The sequence below is a fragment of the Adiantum capillus-veneris genome, chromosome 7, assembly GCF_014529385.1.
Source record: "Adiantum capillus-veneris isolate H3 chromosome 7, ASM1452938v2, whole genome shotgun sequence".
NCBI classification, from domain to species: domain Eukaryota; kingdom Viridiplantae; phylum Streptophyta; class Polypodiopsida; order Polypodiales; family Pteridaceae; genus Adiantum; species Adiantum capillus-veneris.
In genome coordinates, this window is record NC_140937.1 from 119439950 (window position 1) to 119461873 (window position 21924).

Here is a 21924-nt window from a genome sequence, read left to right on the forward strand (position 1 = left end):
TATCTCTATTTTTTTCTTGTTTCGTACGAGAGGCGATGTCTTCTTATTAGACATCTAAAGAATGTTCATAAAATCACTAATATCCATATTCCAGAGCATAAATCAGGGCGACCTAAAACTAGTGAGAGACCATCAAGAGCAGTGTCACCTAGATCTAAACGCCAACGCATGACAAGATTTGGGAATGTTGCACATAGAGTAACAGTGGCACGAAAAAAGTTTCACAAAGATTTAGAGCAACGAGCAACTAAAGAGTGGGAAAGAGTTTATGATCGAGAAGGGAAATCACAAATAGAATGGGAACATGCTTGGATTAAAGCTCAAAAGATTGCATGGGAAGCAGACATGCCGAGTAGAGTAGCAAAGATGGAGGCAAAAATAAAGCGCGGGTACAAAGCTCGCGCGAATGGGACCCCACATGATGCCGATGTCTCTCATGAGGAAAATTCTAGTGCCGACGAAGAAGAAATCAATGATTGTGAGGATGGGTCTTCCATTGTAAGTTTTGTGCAACTCTTTTTTCTTCAAGTGGTTATATTTTGATATTTGCTCGATTTACAATATTTTTGTTATTATAGCATGTTTCGTCATCCACTTCTAGCTTTACGCATGCCGAAAGGATTACTTTCGTGGTGAGCCATGACCACCTTGTATGTGAGAGCCACGACTTGAATATGGAGCAACTTTTGGAAAGGTTTGTTGCTGATATAGATTTGTATAAAATGTGTAAATCTTTCAAGCGTATTAAACAGGTAAACAATGTAAGTGTATTCATTTTAATGTAGGTGCCATAAAGGAGTTACATTTCTCTTGCGATCAAGTCGAACTGTCCTTGAATCGGGTCTAGATGCCCAAGTTATCGATGATGTTTTAGATCTTGAGGCTTCGACAAACGTTATCAATCTCTTTGCATTGTGAGAAAAATGTCCCTATGTTTAAGTGATGTAGATTTTTATGCTCTTATAACTCATTAAACTACTATTTGATAGATGGATGGAAAATATATTACCGCCAGATGTTCTCTCAGCGGTATGGTGGGTGGATAGCATGTGGTACCCTTTTGTCTCGGAGCATACTATAGGAGACCATACTCTCGACAATTTCTTTGGGACTCCCGATTTAGGAAGTCATATCTTTACATTCTTCCCTGTCTTGGATGGGTATGATTATTTTACTGTTACGTATTACACAATAGACAAGTAAATGCGAAGTCTAAAGTTGACATGTTTGTGTAGATCTCATTGGGTTCTTTTGGCATTTTACAATGCCCATGTGGTACGCATACCTCCTCTTTCTCGATGATGGTCACCGATACTACTCTTTTACTCACTCTCCATTGTCACCATGGAGAGACTGTTACTGAGTGTGTCTAGGTATGCATTGCTTTTACTCCTTCATAATGATTGAGTTGTTTGATAAGCCTTCAATTAAAAGCATGCATTTGGTTGAAGGGTACTAAAGCATTTAAGTACACATTGTACAAATCTACAAGTCAAAGAGGAGCTAGAAGATCCACGGGAATCATGTGAAATCATTACTTCAAAGGTTGATAGCTTTAGTGTAGTTTTTTTTAATCAAGTACTGACATTTTTATTGATAATTTAATGATATGTTATTGTTTGCAGTGTCCTCAACAACCAAATGTAATCGATTGTGGATATTATGTAATGACTGTAATGAAATTGTTTATCAAGACCACGTTCAAAGACAAGAAACCTCAATTCAATATGGTAAATGTATGTCTTGAACATTTATTGTCAAGGTTGTTTGAGATCTACATGGTTTTTTATGCATATATTTTTTGGCAGTTAAAAAAGGATTGGTTCGGGCATGAAGAGGTTGATTTTACGAGAAAGAAGCTCAACGAGTGGTTGAACAAGCAGTTGGGGTGAAGTCACGGTTTAGGGGGACACAATTTTAGTGTTGAGCGGTATTTAGATTACATTGATATTGAGATCACCATTTTTGGTATTCGGAGCTAGCTTTTTATGTCGATGCTACATTTGTAACTCCTTGCTTTAAATATAATCCGACGCTTCGTATCGATGTTGAAGTCTTTCATGTTGCATACAAGTGTTTACATTCATTATTCCTTGCTTTTCATGCAATGTAAAGTTGAGTGTTTACATTCGACTTCAAAGTTCATTTGATCGGTTATATTCTTTATGCACAATTGTAGTGTTGAGCGGTATTGAGATTACATCAAAATGTGTGGGTCCATTTCTTGTATTGGTAGCGGTATTGAGATTCAAATCCACTTCATTTTGAAGCCTTTCCTATTGCATACAATGTAAAGTTAAGTGTTTACATTCGTAACTCCTTGCTTTGGATATAATTTGTCGAAGCATTGAGTGTTGAGCGGTGTTGAGATTACATTAAAATTGTTTACATTCGTAACTCCTTGTTTTGGTTATATTCGTAATGCACAATTGTAGTGTTGAGTGGTATTGAGATTACATCAAAATGTGATCCAATTTTGGTATGCATTTCTTATTCAAATAGAGTAACATTTTGAAGCCTTTCTCTTATTGCATACAATGTAAAGTTGAGTGTTTACATTGATATTGAGAACTCCATGAGTAGAGGAATTTGTAGAGGAATATGTATATGTAAAGAGTTGGAAAGAGTCAAATTTGAATTTGTAAAGAGATGAAAAGAGTTGAAGTCTTCGAATGTATACAAATGCATCCAACTAGTCTTCGAATATGTATTCAAATTTGTATACAAATACATCCAACTTGTCACATAACTTCGGAAACAACTTACACTACACTATGCCACAAAACTAACCTCATCACACCCTCTTGAAACAAAGTAATCTCGACACAGAGTGTAGAGATTACTTTTATGGTAGGGAGTTCTTAGTTTCTAAACTTGATGGAAAAAAGTTACTGAGATTACTTTTATGGCAATTTCTAACTCTTTGGAAAAAAAGTAATCTCGACACAATGTGCTGAGATTACTTTTTTCACAGATTATGAATTTATCTTTGGGAAAAAATTAATCTCTGCACAATGTGTCGAGATTACTTTCTTTTCCAGAGAGTTAGAAATTTGAAACAGTTTACCACACTCCCTGTAAAACGTAATCTCAGCACAATGTGTCGAGATTACTTTTTTTCCAGAGAGTTGCTATTTGATACTCTCTGGAGAAAAAGTAATCTCGGCACAGTGTGTTGAGATTACTTTTATGGCAATTTCTAACTTTCTTGAAAAAATGTAATCTCGACACACTGTGCCGAGATTACTTTTTTTCCAGAGAGGAATTTGAAACTGTTTACCATACTCCTTGTAAAAAAATAATCTCAACACAATGTGCCGAGATTAATTTTTTTCCAGAGAGTTGCTGATTGATACTTTTTGGAGAAAAAGTATTCTCGACACATTGTGCAGAGATAACTTTTATGGAAGAGAGTTAGAAATTTAGATTTGTCTACCATTAACGTAATCTCAACACACGAATAATGTTTGGTGTAAAACATGCTTGAATAAAACTCATCAAAATCGTATTAAAAAAAAGCTTGAAATAAAATTGTCACAAATACGTCATTACATGGCTTCGACTAGAGGAATACAACAACAACATTCTGACGATGGAAGCTTTGATGCCTAGTAGTTGTTCTCCATTTTCTCGAGTAAGTGTAAAGCAATACTCCTCATCTTTTGCACCACCAGATTGGTAAGAAGAGATCACCCCCCCAAAACTCTTAGCTTCATTACAGACGTGAATCACTTAACCCACTAGAGATTGAATGACATTTTCCTTGATGTGCATAGGCTTTACTAGGAGGAGAGCATGACACGTGGGTGTCATTTGAGAATCCACTATCAAGGTTTTGGTGCAACAATGTGGACACCAAATACGGGGCCGTTCATCAAAACGAACACGAGATCTACCTCTTTGGTGCTTGCGTCTGGTTTTGGAAGGTTGGCCCGTTTCGTCAAGATCTATGCTTTGTTGTTCTTAATTTATGCAAACTAGTGGCACACCATGACTAAGCCAAGTTGCTGTAACGCGGGCCTGTATTTGTCTAATACTTCCTCTCGCAGGGAGATCAATCTTTGTAGGAATCACAAATGTTGAAAGTGTCCCTTTCATGTTTTGCAACTATTGCTTGATGACTTCAATCTCTTTGGGATCCTTGGAATACACCTCTTTTTGTATAGTTGACACTACATCCTTGAGGTGGTTGATGAGATCCACCACATCATCTTCCCTCTCTTGTATATTATTATCACTATCGTGCGCTTCAAAATCATGATGCGTGGTATCTTTGTAGATATTAGATGCGTCTTCATGTGCACCATGTAGAAATTCTTTCAAACGAGGAAAGTGTGTTAGTACTATCATTCGAATACCATTAAGATACTTACATTGGCTGCCCCAATCCGGACAATCACAATAATTTCTTTGCAAGCTGACATGATACCATATACTCTTAGTTGTGGTACTTTGAATCTTGAAGAGAAGTGACCCTTCATTTAGAACCTGAAAGGTAGATGGTGTTGTTTGAAACCTTTGTAAGATTCTCTCCCCTTCAAGCATTTTTGTTGTCTGCATCTTTGTTCCCCTCCAAACGCCATATCTCCCAGAGTTAGCTACCATGCAAACCATGAATTAGACATGAATCCAAACCTTCAACGTATAATTTGCGATAAATAGAAAAGAGAACAAATTACCTATTTCTTGTTTTTGTTGAAAGAACCTCAAGAGGGTACCACCGATCCGACTTCCAGACTTCGAATCACCCACAAGCGCATGCAAGAGCTCCAAGATAGATCGATTAATATGAGCATCCAAAAGAGTATATTTAATATATTTCCATAAGCACTCCACCAAGTTTGTGGTGTCAGCATTGCCATGTCTAAACATTCGTCTAAACCTTGGCCATCGTTGGCCATCGGGTTCTCCACATGCAATCCCCCCCACACCATCCATTAGTGACATAACGAACTATATTTGGGTATGGTGAATACCTCACCAAAAGCTCTTGAAATCTGCCTTCAAAATCCGATTCTGTTGCACAATGCATTAAGTTTGATAAATCATTATAAACATCGTCCCTTAACTCCTTTGAAACCTACTGCATTTCAAAACAAACGTGCATATGTTGTGCATCAATTTTTTAATATAGATCAAATAGTTACAATTAAGTAACTTAGCAGTATAATACCCCGAGGTAAGAGATTCTCCACCCATGCTTTCTTGGTATGGAACCAACAAAGTAGAACACGGCATGCAACCTGATACTTTTTCCCATTGGCGTCAACACTCCAACTATGCGGGTCTTCATCCACGACCTTTGATATAGCCTCTAGTTCTTGTTGTGACTTATCAATCACAATAGCTGATGGACGAATATGGCCCATCCTCTCAAAGACTACAACAACTGTCAAGTTTAAAGAAATGACTTCATGATGACAGCTAGGATCTGTCGTACACAGCATGAACCAAATTGGTAGGCCAAAACCTTGTTGGTTTGGCAACACTGTAGCATACAATGGTAAACCATACATGTTTTTTTTAAATGTGCTGTCAATAGCGCATGAGTTATTTGTAGAGAATCGCTTGGCCATTTGTAACATCCAGTCATCTTGAATGATCAAGATAAAAGGCTTATCTTTGTCATTAACTGCTTTTGGATTGTATGGTTGGCAATAAACCACCTGCATAAAAATTTGGATGTAAGAAGAAAATAAATTTGAATTACTCTATATGACTTATGACAAAACATTACCTTGTTGGTTTCACGTAATTTCATAGCCTCCGTATACATAGAAACCCAGTCATCATCTGATACGCGACCTGTATCAACTTGATCACTTAGAGGGTATCCTCTGTATAAAGCAATTTATTAAAGAAGCAAGTCAAAGTGCTACCTCGACAACTCATTTGATAAGAGAAGATATTGATTTCATGCAGTATCATAAAGAACCTGTAGATAGTACAGTCAAGAAGGGAGGCTCGCTCCATGTGAAATCTTTCTTTTGACAAAGACATAGAAACAACATATCGAGCATTTCTAACATCAAAGAGATCTTCCATGCAACACTCAATTACGGATGGATGGGCGGGCAAGTGATACATATCACTTCTTGAACCTGGAACATGACCACTGTGACTAGTGTTTAGATAAATATGAACATCATAACTCCCATTGGTAGTTATCACTTGTATTTTAAACGGACAACCACATTTATTTGATGTCCTTGTTCTCTTTTTATCTCCCCTTCGTCGAGGCGCACCACCTCGATGACATATATAATCAATCACAGTTTTTGATGCGCCTGATTTTTTGGAAGAACGAACCATCACTAGCCTTGTCTTGTGCTCGATCATGATGGTCTTTAGGTGCCCCTCTACATCGGACGTGTTTGTAGTGATCACATTTGAAGGATCTTTATTCAGGTCCATTCTTTGACGCCATGATCTTGAAGTTGAAGTGTTAGTTGCATTGCTACATCCACAAGCATTTATGTACTCTTTGATGTATATCGTAGATATACCATGCTTCCTAACTTCAATGCACCATTTGGACTTGATGGAAATTAGGGTTTCATTAAACCCTTGGTGTTTTGATCCTTCAACAATGTAGGAAACTTTTACAATATCCTCCCAATCTTCAACACATGGAACTCTCACTGGCTGCGAATCTCCCAAATATAAACAAAGCCTTCTATCCTCATCAAGCCCAACATGAAGCTCATCCTTCATCTTGCACCACTTCTTCAAATCCAACATGTCTCTAGAGTCATAGGTTTTAAGAGTCTCCAATGTTGTGGAGAGGTCACTTTGAAGCACTCTTATCATGTAATTATATGCCTCTCTGTGAAAGGAAAAATATGTTGTGGACACATAGAGATTTGGATCCGGAAATACCTTAACCATTTGATCTTCAAGAGGCCGGCTTTCTCCTATTGCATCACCTTCTTCATGGAGTACCTCGAAGTCGTCATCAATACTTTCACTACTCGCATTTGAATCCTCATCAAACAACTCTTCAAGCATATGATCACCTTCCACGTTTTCTTGATCCCAATCCATCACTTGGTTGTGATTGAGGGTGATTGGATGAGAAAGCACACTTCTTTCCGTCTGTGAGTGTGAATGTTACTGTGTGTGTGTGTGTGCGCGCGTGCGCGCGTGTGCGTGTGCGTGTGCAATGGAGAGGGACAGAGAGAAGCCAGTTTTTTTGCCTTGTGCCGAGATTACACACAGTGTGCCGAGATTACATACAGTGTGGGTCTCTGCGTTACTTTGATGTGAGTAGAGAGTTAAAATCTTTAAAGTAGGATGAGTGAATGCTGAGCATACTTGCAAGAATCATAAATGAAAGAATCTACTTTAAGCTTGACTTCAATGCACAAATAAAAGGCGTCGTGCCTCGCCGTCGAAAGTGATGACTGTGCCGAGATTACTTTTTGTGCCGAGATTACAATTGCACGGCGCCGAAAAAATCTGCGGTCCTCATTGAATCTTGATCCAACTTTTCACTCCCACCTTTGATCCCTTGAGTTGGACCCCGTGTTACATATAGACGAGGGTCAGTCCCCCCCATAAGAGCAAGCTTGACCGTTTGCTTGAGTAAAGTGTTGGCAATATTCACTAATTTCAAAATCCTTGCAGGGACTACAATGAATACTACAAGAAGTTAAAGCAATATAAGAGCTTACTTATTTTATGTTTTATGGCTGTTTAGCAATGCATGTAGCCGTTGTAGCGCTCTAAGGCTTTTGCCAACAAGTTACAAGGCAAAGGGGCACTACCAAAACACTAAGTAACATTGACCATTAAATAAGGGGTGGTGAGGAGATAGATGGCCAAGGTTGGTGGGTGGAATTTTGTGTCCTAGTTTAGTTTTAACTTGACAATTGTGACTACATTGAGCTGATTTTTGTGTTTGGGCTTCCCGATCGTGGATCTCCTCACCCCGCTTCATTAAATGCCCAGTGCTACTTAGTGTTGAGAGGGCCATTGTTAGAGTAGTAGTATTATTGCAAGAATGTCATTGTCTAGTGCTTTCTCAACTATCCTCTACTTTTACTACGTTGTTGGAGGGTTTTTCTAGTATAGAAGACCTTTTCATTTTCTTCAACTAGGGAGGAGTTTGAAATACTCTAGATTGAGAGTAAACTATACTAGGAACATTAAGGTGAAGCCTCATGTAGACATTGAATAGTCTCTCTCTCTCTCTCTCTCTCTCTCTCTCTCTCTCTCCCTCCCTTCTCTCTCTCTCTCTCTCTCTCTCTCTCTCTCTCTCTCTCTCTCTCTCTCTCTCTCTCTCTCTGTGTGTGTCTTAGGCAATCAAGAATCCGAGGGTCTGCCACCATCTGCAGGAGGAAGTTAAGATACACAACATTCTCATGAAGTGGAGAACTCACACGACGACACTGGGCAGCAAGAGCCTTAATATTCACGAGCATCTTACGGAGCGTCGTGTAGGTGCAGCCAGGAACTGTGCGAACGGTACGTGTAGAGAGAGAGAATATCGAGCCTGAGCTGGACTGAGCCTAAGTGCCTTTATGTTTTGATTGAAACCTGCAACAAAACATTTGTACATGGATGGAACTCGTAAGGCACACAACATCAAGCAGCAATGCAGACCATTGCAAGCAGGAACTTGCATGCGAAGTATAGCAAGAGCCTTTATGATTTGATGGATACTTGCAACAAAAAGCAATTAAGGCAAAGCACATTGACCTCGACACCTCTTTTCTAAGCCCTGTTGCCATCCTCTTTTCTGCGCAATCCTCCCGCTTGGGACTCCCTGGACAACACAAAAAAGTACCTGCACGACAAATTCGCATGCGCAACATAGCAAGAATAGAGAGAGAGAGAGAGAGAGAGAGAGAGAGAGAGAGAGAGAGAGAGAGAGAGAGAGAGAGAGAGAGAGAGAGAGAGAGAGAGATTTTCTCTTCCTTGTTGCTGCAGGTGTCATTGTGTGTGTGTATCTGTGGGTATCTGATAGCTCGCAGCTTCTCCACAGTAATGCATACCAGCTCAACAAAAACCTCTGAAGATCGCCCTCCTTCTCCATAGTATTGCACACCTCAAGAGGATGCATTACCACTGACCTCACATCCCTCACTGTGTATTGCCGACACCACCGGCCTGCCCAGGTTTCATCCTTGCTTGCAGGTTCTCCACAGTCTCCACAATCACACGTGTGAGTCACATCATCCTGCTGTGAATTGAAACCTTCGCCCAAAGGCTCTAAAACCATGTGTCCTAAACTCCAGCCGTCCACGTGGATGCCATTCCTCAAAGTATGCCCAACCCAGTCCAACACTAAAACCGTTCCTCAATAGGCCAAAAAAGGAAAGGTGTCATTGATGCCTTACCTGTTTCAGGCATCATTGCCAAAAATATATATTCACCACATACATAGTGGAAGGGCACACTCTAAAGAGAACAAGGTGAAACTTCACTATGGCCTATATAATGATCTTTACATAATGTTATTGAGAGGAATTTAATAATAAGAGGGTTCTTTGTGAGAGGAAAAATGAGAAAGTGACACTAGCATTATTTTTTCACACTAAAGTATTACACTTTTTGAAAACAAGTGTAATAATGACTTGTTTAGAGTACAATAGATCCCAAAAGCATAAAAATAATGACTAAAACCAATATTCAATGGCCCTCTTTAAAGAGAAAGGTACATAAATGTCAACACCTCTCACAAAAACCTAAAAAATATATTAAAAATTAAATTTTTTTGCCTCGTGGCACTATCCGCACGCTTTATACAATGGTCCATAATTGCACCAAAAATCCAACGCTTTACTGAGGACTCCCTTATGTAGTCCAAAAACATACTAATAGAAAAATAAACACAAAAGAACCACATATGTGTCAATGTGCACTCGACCATCTCTTTATATAGACACAAAAAGTCTTAGACTTTTTATTTTCACAGGTCTTCAAGCTCTTAAGACGGTTCGAAAGGTTTTTCAATTTTTTGAGATTGGGGAGAGCCAAAGAAAAAAACTAAAGGAAAAATCAACAAAAGGAAATATATGTGTGTTAATGTGCTCTAGACCATCTCTTTATATTTATATGGACACAAAAAGTCTTTTGACTTTTCATTTTCATGGATCTGTTCATTTTTAATTTTTAATTTTTTGCAAAACTCACAATTGTGAGTGCATAGTATTAAGAACAGAAATATACACCAATCCTCAAGCTCAGACCGAGCCTTGAGGGTCAAAGGATTACAAGTTATCTGCTTGGCAGAGAAACCACTCCTACTCCTTGGCTTTACTTATTACAAGATGTTATGTATTGTTCTAAACCAGCCCTCTGAGGTTTGTTTGCATCCGATCAGTGGATCATCAATCTGCTCTCTTGCATGATTTCACAAAAGCTTGCCACAACTAGACCCCCCTCAAACACGTGGTTGTTCCTTGCATGCCAAATATGGTGCAAGAAGTAGTACCCGATTATTTGAGTGCAGACGAGAAGAGTAGGACTTCCCATCCTGTTACCACCAAAGAACATATCATTCTTGAAGAACTTAATTTTCCATGTCCTTTGAATCCACTTGCATATTTTCCCAGTCATGCCCTTGATTGCCTGGAATCCCCTGAAAAGGTGGGCTAGGTCTTCACTGGCTATTCTACACCTCGAGCAACTATCGGACCCACATCACTTTCCACAGAAATATCTTCATATACTGAGGCCATCTTGGCATCCAGATGTTCTCCATGACTCCCTCCCACCGTTTTTCCATCCAGTGCCTCTTCCATAATTTGTTGCGGGGGCTACACCAATTAGCCTCGTGCATTAATGCATGGTAAATGCCTTTAGAGTGTGGTTTCCAAAAGAGGCTACTCCCGGGCCATCTCCAAGCGTCCCATTAAAAGTTGGATTCACAAATTGGCATCACCACCTTACCAAGCTCTTTAATCACCCTATAGACTAGTAAGATATCAAAGCCATCCATTTGAAATTGGATGGATAAAGAGTCAACAGTTTTCCAACACTTCCTGTTGCCATCCCAAAATTGCTTTAGTCGAACGAGCCCCTTATTATTCACCTTCTTGGCCATTTCTATCCAGTAAGGGCTTTGTGGTGGCCCCAATATTTTAGAGAGCCAAGGGGACCAGTGAAATATGGAGTTCTTAAAGTATCTGGTTACTTCCCCCCATTTCAAAACCTCAGCAGCACTTTTGCACTTCCTCATCAACTCCCTTGAGAGTCCACCATATCTAAGATAAGACCACTTCGACGCGAGCAGTTTGCCGTGCATCACAACCCCCTTCCACTTTCCCCCTTTGATCCCAGTTTTGTTGCATCAAGCATTTCCTTGGTCATGATAGCCCAAGCTTGGTCCTGTTTAGCCAATGAGACCATAAATTTGGCACAAAGGGCCTCAGCATGAGATACAGGGTTAAGAATTCCGAGCCCTCCTTGGTCTACCGGGCGAGCAACTACCTCCCATCTAGCCCACTGCCATGGCTAGGAGGTTTTTGTGTTGTTCTTACAAAGAAACCTTTTCACTGGTTTTAAGAATTCTTTCCAACTACACTTAGCCATCTGGAGCATGGGGTTGAGGAAAGCAATATACGGGATCATAAAAGCATTGATCATTCTAATTCGGCTTTGGAAGGGTAGGAGAACAAAATACCACCTTCCCATTTTGGCGCTTATTTCTTCAATGACCCATTGAAATATTTGACTGTAGGTTACGTCCACCCCTACGGGGGCTCCCATGCGTCTAAATATACTCCCTTTTGAGATAATCTCTCCTGTCTAGACTCCAGGGTCAAAAGCGTTGTTCTCCGATAGGGAGATTAGTCTTGACTTCTCTATATTGCACTTGGATCCCGAGGCCATGGAAAATGTTTGCACAATCTTCAGAGCTCTCCTGACAACTTGAGGGCACACCTTCAAGAATAGGAACGAATCATCTGTGAACATTTTGGCCAGTAGCTGGTCATTGCCTGGCAATGCCAGACCTTGAATCTCTCCCCGTGCAGCACTGGCTTCAAGCATTGTAATAAGAGGATGCGACCCGATGGAAAACAACAAGGGGGCCAGGGGACATTCTTGCTTAATAGACCTTTTAAACTCAAAAGATCCCAAATTCTATCATTAAACAGGAGCTCTGATTGGCTTCCACTGCCTAGTGTGCGTATGAGGTGACAAAAGCAAGGCCCAAAGCCCAGAGCTCCATGACTTCTTCTATATAGTACCATTCTATCCTATCATAGGCTTTGTCGAGGTCCAGCTACAACAAGATTCACTCTTGCTTGGAGAAGTATGCATACTCTATTCCTACCATTGTTGCCAAGATATTGTCATATATAGATCTCCCTTTAATGAACCCATGTTGATGGGGAGAGATGATCCGACTCAAGAGGGGGGCAAGTCTGAGAGCTATCGCCTTGTCAATAATTTTGTATGCTACTGACATCATTGTAATGGGAAGCCAATGTTTAAGTTGAGAGCAACAAATCTGTTTGGGGATGGGCTTGATAAGCCCTCTCTTAACACTTGCATCCAATGACTCTTTGGAAATAGCTAGATTGGCCATCCGTGTGACTGGACCCTTGGCCGTCCTCGCCGGGGGCTCCAATTTGAGGCAGTCCGAGGTGGGCAACAAGAAGAGTGGCCTCTAAGCACCCTTGTAGGATCCCGTGCTGCTCAATTGGGTTGAGGTTGGAAAAAACAACAAACACACACACAAACCCGCAACCTAACCCTACACAAATTTGGGGCACCACCTAGTTTTGGATGCGAACTAGGACGCGTAGAGAGAGAGAGAGAGAGAGAGAGAGAGAGAGAGAGAGAGAGAGAGAGAGAGAGAGAGAGAGAGAGAGAGAGAGAGAGTGCTCGGGCTACTTTGAACTGTATCGGCAATGATCAAACAAACACAATTATATATGTAAGAAAGAGAGAGAAGAGGGAGGGGGTGCTTGTTGCATTAATACCTTCTTACAAATCTGTCATGACTGATCAAAGTGAGATTAGTATTTGTTCAACATAGCTTGAGTAAATTTCACCACGACACATCACAAGAAAAGCCACCCCAATCACTGTCTTAAGGCCAGGGGAGTCCTCTCACTTCCACTTCTATGAAAAGTCCTATCACCTCCACTTCTCTCCTCTCTCTCTTCTTCATCTATCCACACCAACTTCTTGATAATTCCAAGCAAAAGAAATTAGATAAGTGATGAAAATCTAACCCAACAATGGTTAGAGGAGTAACCCTAGCCTTCAAAATTGCTATAAAAGGAGGGTGTAGCTAGCACAAAGGGGGAGCCATAAGCAAGAGCACTATGCTATAGCTTGAGAAGCCAAGCTCAACCTCTCTAGAAGGAGCTCTTGAGTGGAAGCTCATTGTCGTATGCTTGTGCATGTGTTGTAATAGGGGTGATAGCACGGGAACTCTATGCCATTGTAAGAGAGAGAGAGCGATCATTCAATTGAGAGTGGAAAATCTATCATTCCTCCTACTAGTGTAAGCCCAACATTTGTTGAATCAAGGAGGGTGGATTTGGACTAAGCTTGGATACTTTGTCTCTCTTCCAACGTGAAGTAATGGACAACAATGATGTGTAAGTGTCTTGGTGATATTTTTAGTTCTTGATAGCTTGTGTCTGGGTGTTGTCATCAATTTAGCCATAAATCCCACATATTGTAAGAGGGCGACAGGGTGGAGAGGACTCCCCTGGCCTTAAGACAGTGATTCGGGTGGCTTTTCTTGTGATGTGTCGTGGTGAAATTTACTCAAGCTATGTTGAACAAATACTAATCTCACTTTGATCGGTCATGACAGATTTGTAAGAAGGTATTAATGCAACAAGCACCCCCTCCCTCTTCTCTCTCTTTCTTACATATATAATTGTGTTTGCTTGATCATTGCCGATACATTTCAAAGCAGCCCGAACACTATCTCTCTCTCTCTCTCTCTCTCTCTCTCTCTCTCTCTCTCTCTCTCTCTCTCTCTCTCTCTCTCTCTCTCTCTTTACGTGTCCTAGTTCGCATCCAAAACTAGGTGGTGCCCCAAATTTGTGTAGGGTTAGGTTGCGGGTTTGTGTGTGTGTTTGTGTTGGAATTAGGGTTGCAGAGAAACACACACAGCTTGGAGAAGACGAAGGAAGCTCAAGGCACACAATAGAGAGTGTATTCCTTAGTGTGCAATGGAAAGATAGATAGCCCTAGAGTGATGGGCGTATATACAATGCACGGGGGAAAAAACCTCCTAAAGAGGGAAAAAATGCCCCGGCGGTCCTAGTGTGTTCACACACATCACTACCACATGTATATGGTAACAAATCCCCCCTGGAGTGATGCGGTGAACGAGAGCTGGCACATGAGTAAAGGGAAGTGCCATGCCCTGAGGACAGGATCAGTCCACAAAGGGGAGTAAGCCCAAAGCTTTGCGGAAAGCTTCAAGCTTCTCACGAGACAATGCCTTTGTGAAAAGATCTGCAAGGTTGTCCTGTGTTGGCACATAAGCCAAGCTGATCTCTCCTGCTGAGAGCCTCTCCCTGACATAGTGGTAATGCACCTCAATGTGCTTTGTGCGAGCATGAAAAACTGGGTTCCTCGCAACTGCCAATGCGCTCTGACTGTCAGTGTAGATAGTGTTGGCAGTGTCCTGTCCAACACCCAAGTCAGCCATAAGGCGTCTGAGCCATACACACTCAACCGTAGCTGTGAAGACTGCCCTGTACTCAGCCTCACAACTCGAAGTGGCCACAGTAGGTTGCTTCTTGCTCAACCATGATATACATGAACTGCCAAGCATGAAACAAAAACCACTTGTGGACACTCGCGTGTCAAAACAACCAGCCCAATCTGAGTCCGAAAAAGCATGTAAGTCTGGCGGCAATGATCCCCCCTTGGGATAAAACAAGCCAAGATGTAAAGTGCCACTAAGGTAGCGGAAAATCCTCTTGACAGCCTGCCAATGCTTAGACCCTGGGCTATGCATAAATCTGCTGACCTGCGAGACTGCAAACTGAATATCTGGCCTCGTGTTGCATACATAAATGAGGCAGCCAACAGCAGTTTGGTAAAGAGTGACATCAGCAGGATCGCCAGCATCATGTAGACTCAACTTCAAACCTGTTTCCATGGGAGTGGCAATAGGTTTGCAATCCTCAAGTCCAAACTTACATAGCAATGTCTCTATGTAACTTTTCTGACACAAGGCAATACCACCATCACACTGCTTAAACTGTATACCCAAGTAATGATGCAACAGCCCCAAATCTTTCATCTTGAAAGTAGCATTCAAATCAGCCTTAAATTCAGCAATATGTCTCTCATTTGGTCCAGTGATCAGCAAATCATCAACATAAAGAACCACAATGAGAAATACATCATCCTCACGCTTTACATACAATGTGCTTTCTGTTGGACTGTTACGAAAGCCTCGTTTAACCAAATGAGTGTCAGCTTTCTCATACCAAGCACGAGGAGATTGCTTCAACCCATACAAAGCCTTCTTACATTTGCACACTTTGTCCTCTTGTCCTTTTATGACAAAACCGCGAGGCTGCGTTACATAAACTTCCTCAAATATGTCACCATTCAAGAAAGCAGTAACAATGTCTGATTGATGTACATCCCAACCAAAATGAGCTGCCAATGCACATAGAAAACGCACAGTAGTCATACGACAAGTGGGAGCAAAAGTCTCTTCATAATCTATGCCTTTTTGTTGTGCATAACCCTTTGCAACAAGTCGAGCCTTATGGCGATCGATCTCACCATCCGGCTTGCGTTTCAACTTGTAAACCCACTTCGTACCAATGGCCTTTTTGCCAGGAGGCAAATCACATAAAGTCCATGTGTCATTCTCTATAAGTGCATCATATTCTGATTTCATGGCAGCAATCCAATTTTCTGAATTCTGTGCTTCATCAAAAGACAGAGGCTCCTCAACATCATGTAAACTAGACACAGCCAAAGCATAACAATCTGATGCATAAGATGCATGGCGAGAGCCTGAACGAGTACGACTAGATAAAGGTGCATCCAATTTACTGTCATGCAAAGTGTGCACCAGCCATTTTGGCATACCTCTAGCCTGCTCATTTTCAGCCCTTTCCTCATCAAGTACATCATGTACATCTGCATCAGTAATAGGCTGTTCTAAAACATTTTCAGAAACCCCCATAGGCTGTACATTTGCCTCATTGGAACTTACATTCGTATTTCCACCACTGAAAAGAGGCAACAAAGTGTCATAAATGTCCTGTGAGATTACATTACTGTCTCTAGTACATGACAGCAAGGGTTGAACAGAATCTTCCACAAACACTACATCCCGTGAAACCAAAATACGTTTTGTTTGCGGATGATACAACCTGTAACCTTTGCTTTCAGCACTATAACCAACAAAAATACATTTGACAGCCTTATCATCCAATTTTCTGCGCTGCACTTGTGGCACCAAAGCATATGCCAAACAGCCAAAAACACGCATGTGCTCAATAGAAGGTTTTCTATCATGCCATGCTTCATATGGAGTAATAGACTGCAAAGCTTTCGTAGGACACCTGTTAAGTACATAAGTGGCACACATGATGGCCTCAAGCCAAAAAGAATGCGACAAAGCTTGACTTTTGACCATACATCGTGCCATTTCCGTTAGTGACCTGTTTTTCCTCTCAGCAACACCATTTTGCTGAGGTGTATAAGGCACTGTACATTGGTGTTTTATCCCACGACTAGCCAGAAATGCATTAAATTCATGAGACATATACTCCCCCCCTCGATCGGAACGGAGGGTGCCCATAGTACATTTTGAGACATTTTCAGCCATAGCCAAAAATTGTTTGAAGCACATAAAAACTTCGGACTTCGCTTTAAGCGGAAATACCCACGCATGCCTGGAGTAATCATCAATGAAAGTCACGAAGTACAGGTAATTGCCCAAGGACGGAGTTTGCATGGGCCCACAAACGTCACTATGCACAAGCTGCAACCTGCATGTGGCCCTAACTGAACCATCCTTTGGAAACTTAGAACGCTGCATTTTACCCAGAATACAGCCTTCACAAACATGTTTGATAGGTGCTTCAAGAGGCGGCAAAGAAGCAACCATATCAGATTTCTGCAAACGCAGCAAACTGGCAAAATTCAGATGACCAAAACGTGCATGCCAAAGTTTTGCATCTGAAATAGCCCTTGAATCTGCAACAGCATTTGCAAAATTTTGTCCACACTTGTCATACAAAGTGAGCTTATACAGCCCACGGCACAAAAGCCCAGATGCAACAATTTCATCACCAAAACTGAGATCATGAACTGTACATCTGTCATCCACAAATTTGACTACAAGTCCAAGTCTAGCAAGTGCGGATACAGACAATAGATTCTTCTTGATCCCAGGTACATAAAGTGCATCAACAAGTGTGAAGGAACTGCCATTAGCAGCAGTGAGCACAATCTTTCCAACTCCCTGAACTGGATAAGAGGCGTTGTTGGCACAAGTGACTGAATTCCCATGAGGGACAGACTCGAGAGAGGTAAACAATTCACGATGTGAGGTAATGTGCTTTGTAGCACCACTGTCGAAATACCACACATGTGAATCTGCAGCAACTGACAAGCATGCATCATGGACAGCAGGATTGTAAGTGCACTCTGCGCTAAAAGCCCATTCTGCATCAACATCAGCATCACAATCTCCTTTCACAGAAGACTCAACAATGGCTGCATTTGTAGTGGAACCAGCATTTGCAGTGGAACCACCCTCTTTCTTCTTAGCCTCTTTGGCCTTCAACTTAGGACACGACTTGATCAAGTGATCATTGGCTTTACAATAATGGCAACGCATCTTCTTTTTGCCCTTATCACCAGAATTGCCAGACGAAGTGCTGCCAGCAGAAGCATTAGGAACAGAATTTTTGCCACTCGCAGCAGAACCATAAGAAGTGGCTGCATTACTGTTACCACCCTTTCTTTGAGAAGCAATAAAAGCCTGTTCAACTGCACGCTGCCTAGTCCTGTTTTTTCTAGAAAGTGACTCTTGCAACAGCAATGTGCATAATGCATCAAACTTGACAACTTCAGGATTTCCTTGGGTCATCAGTCTCCAAGTACTAGCAAAAGTCTGGTAGGAATCTGGTAAGGCATCAAGAACAGTCTGCACAAGGGAACTGTCAGAAATGACTTCACCTGCAGAAATGAGTTGCTCATTGATATCCTTGACACTAGCAAGGAAAGTGTCCATATCATCTTCCTCATGCATAATCTTCGACTCTAGCTCTTTACGCAGCAAAGCAATTTTAGCCTCATTGCGGCTTGCATAAAGACTTGCTAGAATATCCCAAGCCTGTTTTGCAGATTTTGCTGAACGGATGTGAGGAATAATGGTGCGCTTCACAGACAACGCAATCAATGCATGAGCCTGCGCATCCTTAACATCCCAACGAGCTTGTTCTGCTGTAGGCAAAACAACTCTAACAGCTGCAATCCTTGCAGCAAGACCTGCAACATCCTCAACATCGCCTACATCTTCAGAACCAGGACGTACATCAATGCCCTGCACAATGTTCCAGACACCTTTTGACACAAGAACATGTTGCATCATATAAGCCCACATAGGGTAGTTGTCCCCATCCAACCTGTCCTCAGCAGCAAACATCTTGAACACATCTGTGTTGTTGTTGTCAACCATGGTAAATGCTGCACCTGATGTGAAAACTGCCCGAAAATAGGAGAAATGGAGCGGGAACAACTTGTGCTATATAGCACAAACCGTAGAAGTCTATAAGGCACCTGTTATGCAGAAAACGGCACTGACAGAAAATCTGCACAAAATGACGAAATAGCCTGTGCAGTACTGCCCGTAGTGGAAACGGAGGCCGAAATGAGCCCAAATCAAAATTCTGAGCAGACCAAGCTCTGCGAGCTCCCCCAAAATATTTGTCGACCTGCGAACGCTGGCCAAAGCTCACTGAAATCGGAGAAAGTGAGCAGGCGTGTGCTGGAGCAGCTGGCGACTAAGCCCGGGAGGACGTGACCTGCTCTGATACCAATTGTTGGAATTAGGGTTGCAGAGAAACACACACAGCTTGGAGAAGACGAAGGAAGCTCAAGGCACACAATAGAGAGTGTATTCCTTAGTGTGCAATGGAAAGATAGATAGCCCTAGAGTGATGGGCGTATATACAATGCACGGGGGAAAAAACCTCCTAAAGAGGGAAAAAATGCCCCGGCGGTCCTAGTGTGTTCACACACATCACTACCACATGTATATGGTAACAGTTTGTTGTTTTTTCCAGCCCCAACCCAATTGAGCAACACGGGAGCCTACAAGGGTGCTTAGAGGCCACTCTTCTTGTTGCCCACCTCGGACCGCCTCAAATTGGATCCCCTAGCGAGGACGGCCAAGGGTCCAGTCAGACGGATGGCCAATCTAGCTATTTCCGAAGAGTCATTGGATGCAAGTGTTAAGAGAGGTCTTATCAAGCCCATCCCCAAACAGATTTGTTGCTCTCAACTTAAACATTGGCGTCCGATTACAATGATGTCAGTAGCATACAAAATTATTGCCAAGGCGATAGCTCTCAGACTTGCCCCCCTCTTGAGTCGGATCATCTCTCCCCATTAACATGGGTTCATTAAAGGGAGATCTATATATGACAATATCTTGGCAACAATGGTAGGAAAAGAGTATGCATACTTCTCCAAGCAAGAGTGAATCTTTTTGTAGATGGACCTCGACAAAGCCTATGATAGGATAGAATGGTCCTATATAGAAGAAGTCATGGAGATGTGGGCTTTGGGCCTTGCTTTTGTCACCTCATACGTACACTAGGCAGTGGAAGCCAATCAGAGCTCCTGTTTAATGATAGAATTTGGGATCTTTTGAGGTTAAAATGTCTATCATCCCAAAATTCCTTGACCCATCCCAGTCGGGGGACTTTTCATTGCCAAGAGTTTTAGTGCCGCTGAGCATTCTTCCTCAGAGAAGACCTTTTCCATGCAGTTGGCTTCCTCCCAGGGAACCTTCTTTTCAACACTTCCAAGTAAAGACGCCCGAGCTTCTTCCACTTCCTGAGATTGGGTCTCTGGCTGGCTGATAATCTAGCTGAGATACTTGAGCATAAGTGCAATAATCTCATCTTGGTTTTGAATTGTATTCCCTTTCTCATCATTGAGCACTTGCACACGGCCTCGAATTTTCCTCACTTTCAGATCCCTAAAAAGGTGTGCTTGGTTAGAAGGCTCTGGTTGCATGAAAGTTTCCCTAGATAGCAATCTTGCCTTCTTGATTTCGTCCAGGTGTTCGTTGGCCAAGTGAGATTAGCTTCAAGCCATCGCTTGTGCTCATCTTCGGTAACGAGTCCGGCAGCCTTCCTAGAGGCTAATTGAGCTACCTCCTCTGTGAGATGTTTGATATGTGCCTCATTGACTTTTTTTACCCGAGGACCCAAAGTTTTGATAGCTTTTTGTATACTCCAAAAAAACACATTCCAAGCACTAGGTTTATTCATTCCCACATCTTTCTTGAGCTTTCACAACGCTTTCTTGGTGATGCTTCTGAAGAGAGGTTCTTTGAACAGGTGTGTCCTTGTAACAAGAAGCGTTTTCTCCCCTCTCGGGGATTCCCCCCCCCCCCTTTTTCTTTGTTGAGTTGTAAGTGTAATGGCATGTGATCGGAGAGGCTTTTTGTTGAGATTACCTTCATCTCTACAATCGATGAAATCTAGTCAGCTTGATGAGAGCAGTAGCATCTATCCTGCCCGGAGGCAGTGCGGGCATACTGAAGGCTTGTGTAGGTGATCCAGGCATGTTGTTCCATGGGCCCACTTCCCACAAGTCAATCATAGTCCACTTCTCACATAAGCTCAGCCATTTAGACTTTTTTGATCCAGCCAGTAGACTGGCGGAGCCTGTTCTGTCCTTGCTTTTCTCAACCATTTTGAAATCTCCAACCATCAGCCACTCCTCTTTGATCGGAGTATCCCTGAGCTGCATCCACAATTTAGCTCTATCCTTTGTGTTGCAGGGGCCGTAAACATTTACTATGGTGATAGGTTGATTGTCCCATTTGATCCTAACACCAGGGACTCTTCCAGAGTGGTGGTTAAGAACCACCTTTGGCTCCAAATCTCTGTCAACAATGAACAAGACACCATTGAAATCGTGGCTTCGTTCCCCATAAATGATAAGTTTTTTTCCTACAGCCTATTTTCTCTTGCATCGGGCATCCAAATGGTGTTCTTGGATGGCCTAGCAATTGACTGCCTTCTTTTTCTTCACTTCCTCCCATAAGAGAGTGCCCTTCTTCCGGGTTTTTAGTCCCTTCACATTCCAAGATTGAATAGGTAGAGTATCCATCATTGGGAAAGGGGGACAAATTCCTTTCGCCTCTAGGAACTCTTCACCAGAGTTCCCATTTAGGTTGTCCTCTTCCATTGGCTCCTTTTCTGTTGGAACCTGCATGTTATCCAGCTCGGAAGTGAAAAGGTCCTCTTGATTCGTCTTCCCCAAAACTTTTGAATATATTGTCATACAGGACAGGAGGCTTTGGGAAATCCGGCAGGAGACCTATGAAAAAATTTGGACCGTTTCTTGATTTGTGTTTCATCCTTGCGCAGGGGCCATGCTTATCTTCTCTGTATCGTTCCAATTTTATCAAATGTCCCTGAAGGGACGGATCTTTTCATTTTCTAAACTCACCCTTCACTTATGTACTTAAGATGTTTTGAAATGTTTTTCATTTTTTAAAGATCGAGGAGACTTAATTGTGAGTATGATGAAAAAAAAGAATAAGCCTTTGTAACAAACTTGGACACCCCAAGTCAAGATTCTACCGCGATACAACTGAGATTTACTTCAAAACAGCTCACAAAGACGACACCGCCCGGCGTACTTTCGTGCCAAGATGTATTGGCCCCAAAGGCTCGCGCCCCTTTCGGTATTTCTTTTTATATTAATCTGTGCTCAAAG

General features: G+C 41.9%; 1 non-coding gene and 1 pseudogene across 1 annotated transcript; one reads left to right on the forward strand and one right to left on the reverse strand.

Moving 5' to 3' along the window:
* The first annotated feature begins 406 nt into the window (after nucleotides 1–406).
* On the forward strand, nucleotides 407–1892 carry LOC147454513 (uncharacterized; annotated as a pseudogene).
* Nucleotides 1893–21528: 19636 nt separating this feature from the next.
* Nucleotides 21529–21629, reverse strand: LOC147454514 (U6 spliceosomal RNA). The gene has a single exon (XR_015188784.1). It is a non-coding gene; the product is annotated as a U6 spliceosomal RNA (small nuclear RNA).
* Nucleotides 21630–21924: the final 295 nt, after the last annotated feature.